Source organism: Mytilus galloprovincialis, chromosome 6, assembly GCF_965363235.1.
Source record: "Mytilus galloprovincialis chromosome 6, xbMytGall1.hap1.1, whole genome shotgun sequence".
NCBI lineage: Eukaryota > Metazoa > Mollusca > Bivalvia > Mytilida > Mytilidae > Mytilus > Mytilus galloprovincialis.
In genome coordinates this window covers 54,752,613-54,766,290 of record NC_134843.1, presented here as the reverse complement: position 1 = coordinate 54,766,290, position 13,678 = coordinate 54,752,613, and the positions used below count along the sequence as shown (strand labels likewise).

Genomic DNA, 13,678 nt, shown 5'->3' with positions numbered 1-13,678 from the left:
AATGGCGCATCTGAAGGAAGAGAATTACAATGGAATGTAATGGGAAGCCAAAATACTTGATGTAGCATAAGCTTCTAAAAATTAACTCTCTTTCCGTTATAATTTCACATATCATTAATCAAGAACAACAAAAAATTAGATTTTTGGAAGAAGCACGCAATGTAATCAAATCTACCAAATAAAATATAAGCAGTAAAAAGGTTCAATTTTAATAATTGCAAAACAAATTATAAAGACAAAATTACCATGCTTACAACTTGTGCATGAAGGATTAAGAAACTACTGTTATGAGCTTTACACGTTTATTTACATAGAACCAGGTTAACAGTAATGGATCTTTTGATGATTGATTGCTAAGCTTGTTCCTAACGTGTTACTTCTCATACACCATAATGGTGACATGCTGGAGGAAATAGCAGAATACATTTTTGTCACTGATTTTAATGTAAATTTACATGTAGCAGAAAAAATCGAATCTTTATCTCATGAGCGTATGAACATGCTATTACATTGACACCATTAGATGGATAATTTAAAAGTTCGTGATGAAATATATTCAGAGGATCACTTCGGCGACACTTACTTTATAAACCGTAATTATAATGTACTGGCAATGGGTCGATCCTGCTGATGGTGGACTGCTTATCAGGGATGATATCACCAGCTCGGTAGTCAGTAATTTGTTTGAGACATGATTTATATAATTTCTCATTTCAATTTCAATTGTAATTTCTGAAATTGTCAAGAAAAAAGGCTCTTACTTCCTTAAGCACGTCTTATTTTAATCCAGCTAAATTCTTTTACCCTCCATTTTGGACACATGCTTATCATGCAAGAATTCAAATATTTATACGTTCTTTTCTCGTAAACTTTGGGTGTTAAAGGTAAATCCAGAAAACATAAATCGTCAGCTATACCATGCTTACTTTTTGTACATTTGTACGCCTGACACGCTTGTCTACAAAAGACTTATCAGGCAAGTTTTGGGTGATGTTTGTGAAAGTCTTTAGTTTTCTATGTTGTGTTTTGTGTACGGTAGTTTTTCGTTAGATCTTTCTCATTTTTGCCATTCAGTTGTCAGTTTATTTGCGACATTATTATGAATGTCCTTTTGGTATCCACTGCCTCTATTGTATCTTTGACGCTGAATCAAAATAAGATAAAATGCCAAAAATAAAGTACAATGAAGACTCAAAACTCTGAAAGGATTTGTCAAATACATCTCAGGTGATGTATTCCTGGGGTTAAAAATCTTAGTATTTCGAACAATTCAAAGTTGTGTGAACAGTTAATATATATGAATATGACCATATCAATTATATTGCATGTCAATATAGACCTGCAGACTTCATCGCTGGGGATACCACTGGGGATGAAACCTCTCCCAGCATGTTATCGAACTACTGGTTTACTCGTCAAACATTCAATGTTTTTTTATTATTGCTATGCCAGAAAAAAAAAACCGCCCGACAAATAATGTATTACAACGTTTGACTCTTTCAAACACACCTACTATTAAATGAAGTGGGGTACTTGAATGTTCTCACTATTTCTTACTTCCACATATGTAAAAATATATCAAAAGGCCAAGTTCACTCATCAACGGAAGGCTCAAAATTACCTGATTGTTCGACCATATGTCCGTCTATCACAAACGGTTTGGTTCATTTAGTTGAAAACTCCTTGAACATGTTGAATTTGTTTAATGAAACTTGGCATAATTAAACACCATTGCTAAACGATATGATATGTTAAACAAATTGTCAATTTTCAGTTTGCATCAGTACACACAAGCGTTTCTTCTCTCTCACTTTACCGTCTGCAGCTATATAATGGATGTGTCATGTATATTCACTACTAAAAGAAAGTGAGTCGTGTACAAGAAAGAAAACCGAATTAGAAAGTCATTGTTTAAAACAAAGTTAAAGTATAAAATCTGAGTTCGATTTGGCCAACGTTGTGTATATGTACATTGTGTACACTTATCGTTTCCGTTCTGTACAATGAATGTATAGTAATTGATATTTTAAAGATTCTTAGTTATGTTCAATTGAAATAACCTAGTTTGTGTCTACATGTTATCACACTTTAATTATTTACCCTGTCTCGGTTTCCACACCTATCTTCTACTTCGTTACTATAATTTTTTAGTTAAAAGTTTATAAGATTTTAACACAACAATTGATTTGTTTTAGCATAAAATCACTAGATTTTGTTACACTGGAATTCGGATACATTCTAAACGAACACCAACATTTTAAACGGATACGTACTTTGTTTGTTCAAAAAATAACTAAAGCGTTTATTCTCGTTCCTACAAAAAAAACACTAATTTTGTCAACTGATTATGTATGCAGAAAATATCAATAACCCTTAGAAAACTTAATTGTGTTATGGGTTTCTAATCAAACTAGTACAGATAGCTAACATAACAAAGACATGCCATACTCATAAATATATGTGGGTATTCATAAAAAAAGTTAAAATTATTTAGTTCTGAAGTTAATCCAAGGAGACATTTGCATATGTGCAACTCATCATATGACTGTCGTGCTTAGTAGGGAAATATATTTCTGGTATGTAAACAAAAAGTCATAACAAGAAAAAGAAATTAACTCGTACTAAAATTGAAAACGGCAAATGGGTTATCAATTCAAAGATTTAAAAAGTTTTGAAATTTTAGATTTTTTGAATTTTGATCAAAGTTTCAAAATATCAAAATTCCAAATTGTGTAACAGTTTTGAAATTTTGAAATTTTTACCAAATAATGAAAATATCAAAATTCTAAATATCGTTTAGAAATTTGATCAAACTTTGAAAATACTAAACCTAATGTGCAATTTTGATTGTTTTACTTTTTGAAAGTTTGATTTTTTAAGTTTTTGATTAAGATATCAAAAATAGAAAAGGAGTGAAAAGAGGGGTACCTGTAAACACGGTTCTGATTATAATCGTTCTTAGTTATGAATAAATAGCACGAAATATACTTAGACATCACATTGGATAACAGAAAATTTTATGGTTTTGTTTGTTGTTTTATCGATTGCATGACGATAATAGATTGCATTTTATGATTGATTTAAGTTCCAAGTAATGATACGGGAGGAATACTTTTTTTTTTTTGTGTGTCGCAATGAACGTTGTGCTAGGCGTGCTTCAGCTTGTCCCTAGACAAAAAAAGTGTACTGGTTCAGTGATGGTTCAGTGATAATAGACGTCATATTTAACTCCGAAATATAAAAATGAACTTATATTAAAATCATACAAGACTAATAAGGCCAAAGGCTCCTGAATTGGGACATGCGCAAAAATGAGGCGGGTTAAACATGTTTCGTGAGATCACAACCCTCCCCTATACATCTAGCCAATGTAGAATAAACAAACACACAGCAGTACACAAAGTACTACGTAATTTAAAAGAAATCCAAGTCCTATATCAGAAACGAAAACAAAAGAAATTAATCAAAATGACAATGATAATAAATTAACAAATGACTTTTATATATAAAGCTAGCAGTTACTGACATATGCCAGCTCCAGACCTCAATTTATCTTATTGAAAGATTATGTCTTCATCATATGAGTAACAAGCACAATTCCTCCCTGTTGTATTTATTGATAGTTTGTGAAATATTTGTCACTGGCAACCAAAAATCGATTATTTAAAATAAGTTGTTTTTATACAAATTACAAAGAAACTTATAGGATTCAACTCACTCGGGCAACTTAACCCCTAAAGATGGATTTTAGCATGTTTATCTTCACTTTGGCCAAATACTTCTTCAATTGTTTCGGTTCTATTGCATGTTATATTTACTTTACTTTCAAATATTAAGTTTTCAGCATTTCGTAGGTGAATGTTTTACTTGAAATTCAGCGTTTTACATTGTACTGGTTTTTCGAGAGCTGATAAGGGGTCTGATATGAAAAATGCCATGTTATAATCTATATATACATTTTACAAACATCAGTCCAAACGTTGTCTAAGGGAGCAATCATTTTACGCCAAAAGTGGGGTCGGGATGCAATCGATAAAAAATGAAAACAAAACGTTAAAAGTTACGACCGAAGCGCTTTTCTGGATCTACCTTCTTCAGGAATGCTCAAAGCTGAAAATTTAAGGCCAACAATTAATAAAGATCATAAATAGCTGATTTAAACGTTAAAGATGATCGTTCAAAATGTACATAGGACGATATATTCCTGATCATCTGCCGACATGATTGCAGAATGTAAGAAGTCGTAGAGTAAAACAGAAAAATTTGAAATCAAATGACTAATGCAACGTGTGTTGAGCCATTTTATTGCTTAAAGTTCAGTAGAAAATATATATACATACTCAACCAAACCATACTATTTGACCTACTGCGAGTTGGTTAGTTTTTACTGACTCCTAAAATATGGGTGCTGGGAAAACCAGCAAGTAAAATGGTCATCATCAGAGACGTGCGTCTTATTTTAAAATGAATTCTCTTCTTCAGAGAAATATTGATTTTGTCATCCAATTTTTCACCGCTCACAACTGCCTGCCTGTGATTTTATTTCATACATTAACTATTAAGTATCAGTATATTTTCATTTCATTTTGTTTCCTTTCGTTTCGCTTTTATTACGTTTCGTATTTTACAGGTACCCCTCTTTTTGCCCCATTTCTAGTTTTGATATCTTAATCAAAACTTTAAAAATTCACACTTTCAAAAAGTGAAATTTTCAAAATTGCACGTTAGGTTTAGTATTTTTAAGGTTTGATAAAATTTCTAAACTGTCAAATTTCAAAACGATATTTAGAATTTTTAAATTTTAATCATTTGGTTAAAATTTCAAAATTTCAAAACTTTTACACAATTTCGAATTTTGATATTTTAAAACTTTGATCAAAATTTCAATAATCTAAAATCTAAATTTTTTTTTAAACTTTGAATTGATAAGTGTTACACGGACCCAAATGCTTTACTTCATTGCAAAATCGAAAGCTCAAACAAATGGACGAAAAATTTGTTATATTCCTGACTTGGTATACACATTTCCATATGTTAAAACAAGCATCCTTATACAAATGAATTGAGGTACATGTATTAATTATAAACTGTATTGTTTATTAAGTCGAGTGTGCTTTTAAATTTAATATAATAACACTTTTAGAAATCATATAAAACTTACAAGTGCAACAATATATCAACATTACTTAATATTTGTCAAGTTCAGGAAGTATCGTATATTGCGGAAGTGTGTCAATATTTGTCTCGTGATTAAAAGTAGGCTGTATAAAAACATTAATTATACTTTAATTATAACTGTAAATCGATGCAGAATGTTGCAGGTTATAATTCTGACCTGCATATTGCTAGCAACTTGTATTCATGCAACGAATCCTGGATTGAGACTTCATATAACACAGAATGGAATAAATTATGGTATGAATGTTTTAACATGTAATAAGGATTTAATTGAAAAAAAAAATAGAATGAAAATATGCATTTGTCAAATTGACAGCTGACCCCAAAACAAAAATATTTACTAGTTCAGTGTGAATTCTGCATATCATAAATAGATGTTAAGCTTTAGGTTTGACTTGTTTTTAAAGTAAAGGTTGCACTTAATAATTAAAGTTTATAACATAATGAAAAAAGAAAGGTTGCACAACTTGGGTTCATCAGAGACATATAATACATTGTATTATATAATTCTGGGTTTATGAGCATAAAAAAGATTTCTGCATTTCCTATAAAACTTATTGATACAAAACCATTATATTACCAAAAAGATCCTAATATAAAAGCAACAAACAACCGTGTTAGGTAAACCAAGGACTTGTTTTCTTACATAGTTTATTAAAGGGTAGAAAACATGTGAACTTGGAATTTGTCGAACAATTGATAATCAAAAATTAGTTTCTACCAAAACATTTTGACATTTGAAAAATTGATACCTTCGGAACTTATAGTTCAGCAGCGTGTGTATCAGGCCATTATTATTACATCAAAGCTAAACATACATAATCTATATAAATAAACGTCTAGAAATTTTGTGTTAGATTCTGAAATTTCATATGTGAATTTGAGAAATTTGTGATGGCTATTAGCCTATTTAAAAAATTCTTCAAGTTCATGTCTTTTACCGTGGTGTATTATTATTCCATCATCCATGTATCTGGCATAATAAAATATGTTTGCCTTGTAAGGAAATGACGAAATAATTTCCTTCATTATTTGATATAATAAAATATTACAACATTCTGGTGCACAGCAGGCCCCAATTGCAGAACCTATACATTGTTGATATAATCGATCATTAAATTCAAAGATATTATATTGCAGAACATATCCCAAGAGGGAAACTAAATCATCTGTAGAGGGATATTTTATAGTGTAATGGGATTTATCAAATACATCATATGCTGCTCTTACTGCTAAAAGAATTTCTTCAATTGGACAGTTGGTAAACATCTGACTTATGTCAAAACTACATAATAGGCAATTGTCTAATGGTTTGATTGTTTCTATTTTTTTTTTGTATAAACTCAGATAAATCTCTGATGAAAGTATGGTGTTTCTTAACTATTGGCACAAGAAAATAATCAACATAACGACCTATGTATTCAGTGATCGTACCAATCTGGGAAATGATAGGTCTCTCTGGAGGAACTATTAAATCAATATTAAATCCTATACTCATGACATTGTCATAATCTACAGAATTTATTTTATGTATTTTCGGTAATATATGCATTTGTCCCGGTCCGTAATTTTTCTGATTGCCATTTATCATGTATTTGAATGAAATTTCGTCAATTTCATTGTGAATGTGCATTCTAGTGACATAATCATTAATATTATTTCTGAGGACCTTGAAGTCACAAGCGTCAAGACTTGTGTAGTGATGCGATTTTAATTGCCGATAAGCTTCGGATAGGTAAATATTCTTATCAAGAACAACAACATTGTTGCTTTTATCAGCTTTCTTAATAAGAATTGATTTGTCTCGCAAAAGTGAAAATATGCTTGACCTCTCACCAGGTTTCAGATTGTCACTAAATCTCCGAGGCTGCATTGACGACAACTCATGTTTTGTTTGGAAAATATAATTTTCAAGTGCACCACAGCTGTAGTGAGGTTCATATTTGCTATTCTCCCTGAATGTGTGTATATTTTCATTCTTTGAATAAAATAGAAATTTACATCTTAATTTTCTAGCAAATTAATTAAAGTCTCTCATTAAATCATTTTTTGCCCCTTTCAATGCGGGAGCAGGTATGAATTTCAACCCTTTTGAAAGCAGCAAATATTCATTGTCAGTTAAAGTTTTCATTGACAGATTAACCACATGCTGTTTAGCCGTTTGGAATTTTATTTTTGATTGTTGCATTGCAACTTTGTTTCTTTGGCGCTGGCCATACTTTTTCTTTTTCATATGAACATTAAAGCGTCTAGCCATGACTGCCGCTAAATCGCAGAGATGAAGTTGTCTTGTGTGTCAATGCAAACTGGGAAACTCAATGGGGTGTGGCTGGATAGCATAGCTATTATCTGATTGGTCATTGATATAAATTTACTGATTGACAGGAAGAAACGAAAACATTGGAAGTTTAACACATTTTTATATTGGTAATTATCCCATATGAAAAATATCAAAACAATAAAATATTTACCGTTCATCATGCGTTATGGAATACAAAAAGCGACTAAATAATGTCTGATAAAAAAAAAATAACATACCATTAAATAGAAAATTAATCTCAATGTGAAAAAAACATATAGTCTGTCAAATAATCACGTTCAAAATTTTACGCACTCATCCAGTAGGTATTAACAATATGTTCATGTTTACACAGTATAATTTTTATTACACAGTTAATTAGTATGGTCTTCCTCTCCTGTTGTTGCCCTTTTTGAAATTAATATTGGATCTCTTCCATGTAGGGATGGGTTGTTTGGCACGTATGTCGGTTTTGAACTCTGCTAGATCCTTCTCCTGGCGTTCCCTCATGTCCAAGAATCTCTTAGCCAAATCGGATCGAGCAAGGCCAGCACATTTAGTTGCTACACCAATGATAGTTTTGGTGTTATCTAGTTTTTTCTTAATTTCCCCATCAATGTCAGAAATTTTCTTGTTTAGGAATTTGACGGACTCTGTAAGTAGGGTTGTTTTGGTTTCCTTCAGCTTGGTTGTCCATATTTCTACCAGTTCCTTTGAATAATCTCTATTCAGAAGGTCCGGTCTACAATCAAGAAAGATTTTGCAGAATGGAGGAATGTTCCCATCCTCTTGCAGGCCATAGGCCAATCCCTCTCTGGCCTTAGCTATTGCCAATTTGCTGTTCATGATAGTCCTCAAATCCCTTTCTGCGCCAGATACCACATCAGAGAAGTCACTTTCAGTTTTGTCCTCCTCCTTCTTCTGTGCCGACGAAATATTTGTCAGGGGAAGAGATAGGTCAAAATCCTCTGTATCAATAGGGTCCATGAAGGCATCCTGTGTTGGAGGAATTTCCTCCTTTTTGGATTTATTTAGAGACAGCTTACTCATCTTTTCTAGAAATGGCGTGCAGTACATTAAACGTTCAAAGTAGAAATGACCAAAGTCTACTAGTGTCAAAGAACACTAGAATGGCAGGAAGTACATTGTCTTATAGGATCTCATAAATCTTATGATGGTGAAAGGGGGACCGGTAAAATCGACAAATTTTGCAACTTGTTGGTAATTATAAATTTGTTACGGTTGAAATTTTCAAAGGCCACCGAAGCACTATCAGGCTGGTTTGAGCAAACAATTAACTGTACTAAATTACAGTCATGGAGTCTTTGTTAAAACAATAGAGCTTATAACATGGTTTATATATGTATTATGATCTCTTTGTAAATATTACAATTCAATGACATTAATTGAGTGAAGTATGGGAAAACCGGATAATCAACTAAATGATTATTCTAGGTATTATTCCGTCTTAAGTAAACCAAGGACTTTTTTCTTAAATAGTTTATTAAAGGGTAGAAAACATGTGAACTGGGAATTTGTCGAACTATTGATAATCAAACATTAGTTTCTACCAAAACATTGACAATTTATAAATTGATACCTTCGGAACTAATAGTTCAGCAGCGTGTGTATCAGGCCATTATTATTACATCAAAGTTAAACATACTATTACCAATCTACTCTAAACAATGCTAAAGGGATGTCTGGCGGTATTTCATATCTACAGTGAATTAATACTCTAAGCTTACTTTTATTATCTGCACATGGATAAATCTTTTATACGACATAGACATTTTTCCTTTTATAATTTCTCGTTTTTTGGTTGCATTTTATTTAAATTTTAGCAAATACCGTAGCAGTGGATTTAATCTCTAAAACAGTATGGAACGCTAAAATTCCTGATCAAAGTGGATCAGGTCATCATGTTTAATATACCATATATGGGTAAGTATGTTCAGACATGCTTAACAAGGTTCATATATTCTCTAGTGTACTGAATTAATAAGATACTTTTCATCAAATGAAACGAATCACGTCGTAGTAGCTGCGGAAATCTGTGCGTTTAAGAGCCATCAATTATAATTCAACACATGTATACAAGAATGCTTTTAACCTCATCGGAATTATGTTTTTGATACTTGCAGAAATAACTCTTGAATTAGGTTTTCTATCAGATTTATTCCTGTTTGATAGTTCAATGCATTGACAAAACGAAGACTGATAGAACGTCTTCTGTGCATACGCATAATATTTATTTGTGAGCCACTCCGAGTAACAATGCGAATTGCACTTGTGAAGATAAAACTGCTTTTCTCTCTGTTCCACATCAGTTAACGGTCAATTGTTTTGGCACAATCTTTATTTAAAGATGACGTGTCTTGTACTTCCGTCGTTATTCTTTGATTTTGACCATTTTAACATAAGCTTATAGTTCTTTATTTCTTTGTATTTCAGTTATCGTGTAACCTTAAAAGAGGGGCGAAGGATACAAGAGGGACAGTCAAACTCATAAATCGAAAATAAACTGACAACGCCATGGCTAAAAATGAATAAGACAAACAGACAAACAATAGTACACATGCCACAACATAGAAAACTAAATAATATGCAACACAAATACTTTTTTAATATATATTTACTAATTTTGAGTCTTTTTTTTTTATTTAGTCTGGCCATCAAAAACTTCTAGCTAGGAACTAGCAGTATAAAACTATCTTCTGGCAGTGATCTAAAATGGGCAACAGCAAACATCATATTGGAAATTGATGGAAATTTTCACTATAAATACCGATGGCATTTGTAAGTTGTTTTTAAATAAATATAGTGTTAAGGGTTCGTGGCGTTATCAATTATGTACAAACGAGTATCTATCATTTGTTGCCAATATATGCTTTACCGGAATCAATCAAGCCCAACACATATACCAACATGTTGTTCCGTTTATATCTAAGATATTCCAGAGTTTTCAGTGTTTTTTCTTCTTCTTTCATACCTAAAAAAGTTCTAAAAAATACTAAATAAAAAGTAGACATTGTCAATATCTTGCTTCATCAAACATATTAGAAAAACTAGTATGACGTGAAGATGTTCCTGTTAATAAAACAGTTTTCTTGTTTACATTTATAACATCATGAACATTGGGTTGTATTTACAGCGTCAAGATATCCGACCATGGAAGATTTACGGTTAAGTTTTCAGGGATGTCGTTCAGTGTTGGAATTAATGCAGGTAAGTTCATTTAGCGATAGTCAAAATAGACTGTTTTTATTTGCAATCGTCAATTGATGTCTAAATAATGCATTCAAATTTATAAAGAATTATATACATTAAGGAAAAGTTCAACCATTTGCTTTAATTTTAAGTTGACATTATGTATTAGTAAACATATACGTTATATGTCTAACAGTAAACATATAAAATGGAGGGCCATATCACGAAGGCTGCAATATCAAACTAGCACCAACAATAACAACAACACGCAAACATCTTATTATGGATTACCAATCATTTTGCCTTGGTGGTATAGTCGTATTGTGCTCATCCCAGGAGGTCTTCAGTTCAATCCAAGTTTGGGTCAATGCAGCCTTTGAAATTGGCGTTTGCTGCTCCTCTGTCAAGCAATCGACATTAAAGAGTCGGGATATATATATGGCAAGAATACAGTACACACAGTGATCATATGTTTATATCCCATCGATATATTTGCATCCCAATATGCATGTGATATGTTCATGCATTGAAGTTTAAATCCAATTCCTCTATAACATGTATAACACCAATCAATATTCCTTTCCGTATCATGTTCACACTGTTAATTAAGGAGTTGACGGCAATGGAGGACCATTGATTAAATCGGCTAAATGCGCATGTAACAGTGGTCAAGTTCAGTTCAAATTCAACGGAGGAAGAGCTTGGATCTACATTACGTTTGCAGGAAAAGTTTCTAAGGCTATTAGTAACCAATTTTAGGAAAAGGTAAACGTTAAACGAATGCTGGTCAATCTATTAACCAAAATTGTATTGTTAAAACTGTTCGTTTTTGTGAATTGTTATTCTGGATATTTCTATTTTATCTTGCATCACTTTTAAAGGAACATTGATTGCCCTTTGCCACATTTAATATTGACTAAAGATAAACATTTTCGTCACAGATACTTTTTTTTTCGTTATATTAATGAAGAATAGGATTGAGAATCATTTATTATCCAATTTTTTTCAGTGTTTATTGATACTCAGGCTAGTTTAACATGGATCAGCTTATAACGCACATCAACTTATATTTTAGAGGATACTTGTTTTTGTTTTTGCTCCTTCTAACAGTTTTCTCGACGAGTTTACGTGTTTTTCTTACTTTTGTTTAGATAGTTATATCCAAATCTGCTGTATTGGCGACTTTAAATATTATCGTTTTTTGACTCTAGCGAAAGTTAAGTATTTAAACGATTATATGTAACGATAAGCCGCAATACGTTTAAGGCTATTTAAGATGATTGAAAATGCTTAAATTTGGACAAAATATGTTATAGTTGTCCACTGCAAAATCAACCTCAGCGTTTGATTGGGGTTTCCCCGTAACTATCCTTACTTCTTAATTGAGATGATTTCAATTAATTAGTATTTCATTGTAGATGTGAGGAATAGTTCAAAATCTCATTGATAATAACGCACAGAAGAGTCTTTCAACTATGAAAGGTAATCGTTTTTTTATCCAACAACTCCGTATCACTTTTCGTATGTGATTTGCAACTCATATATTCAAATATTCAACGAAATTTTACAAATGAATTTTATAATAAATTCACAATATATTCAAACTCTTTTTTTAGTTCTGAAGAAAATCATTTCATCAAAACTTATATATTTTGCACTTTGAAGTTTTCTATTTATCTACAGAAAAATTGATTTATGTATCATATCTATTTTGTGCAAGTATTTGTGAACAGACCATGTAGGACTTCAATTGCGCATTAATTTTTGTTATAAAATAAACAAATGTGCATTGTCCATAAATTAGTAAATATTTGAACAAAGAATTAAGAATATTAAAATGACTTGTTGATAGACAAAAATCGTTTTACATTACTAAACTAAGACGTTATATATCAGTGCAGTCAGTATTGAATCCAAAGTATGAAATGTAATTATAAACATAATTCCATGTAAAGAGCAGTTGATACTGAAATTAAGTTAACTACACTTATACTATACTGAAAATTATGTATTTCCAGCCTTTTCATATATCGGTACATTAATGTATTAATTTATATATGTGTCAGAGCACTCTTTTGACAAGCTGTAATCATAAAATAAAAGTACACATGGAGCATTCAATTGACTCAGATCCTATTTGGATTTTCAAATAAAACATCCTATAGCGAAATTACTTTTAACATATTTTACTTGCATAAATACAAATTGGATAAGACCCTTGGCAAAAAAACTTATGAAGTATGAGCGAAAATACATGTGCATTTGTTTGCCATTTCGAATGTGTATTTTGTTTTGTCTGAAGTTCTATGTAAGTGACAAAATTTCATGCCAAACCTATACCAATTCCTGGAGTGCAATGGTACTTCTGACTTAGCTGTTTAATGTATATGTAAACTATGTCCTCTTAATTCTATTTCACATTCCCCCCTCCCCTCACGTAACAAAATGTCGAGCACGTTCGTTAATTTAGATCTGTCCGTACGTCCATCCATCCGTCCGTTCGTTTGTTTATGTGACATATACGTCTAGCTATCTCCTTCAGTTTTTTACCTAAAAGCTTTTTATTTATAATAGAGGTGTGAATGTCTACAGGGTTTTGATTTTTTTTTATAAAATTTTCTTTAAATGTTCGGTATTTTGACACATTGACTTTTTGGTACAAGCTATATATATATAAAGAGTCGGTTACAGTTTTTGAGATACAGATTTAAGAAACATTATTTGTCGAAATGCGCATCTGGTGCAGAAAAATTGGTACCGTTAATGTTTTTAATACCTTATAGGTTTATTGTACACATAATTGAAGCATGCATTGCCACCGGATTTTTGTTATTCTTCAAATATTCTAAAAATGTCAGGCTTTTGGACTTAGTCAATATTTCTTGCTACTTAAAAAACAATTAGGGTAGTTGTTGAATATTCACCAAAAACGGTAGTTGAACTTGTTTTCCCTCTCACTTGCTATATATATTGTTGAAGGCACAAATTGCA

The 13,678-nt window shown here is 31.6% G+C and overlaps 1 pseudogene; it reads left to right on the top strand.

Moving 5' to 3' along the window:
* The first annotated feature begins 5,312 nt into the window (after positions 1 to 5,312).
* On the top strand, positions 5,313 to 13,287 carry LOC143078617 (bactericidal permeability-increasing protein-like; annotated as a pseudogene).
* The last annotated feature ends 391 nt before the right edge of the window (positions 13,288 to 13,678 follow it).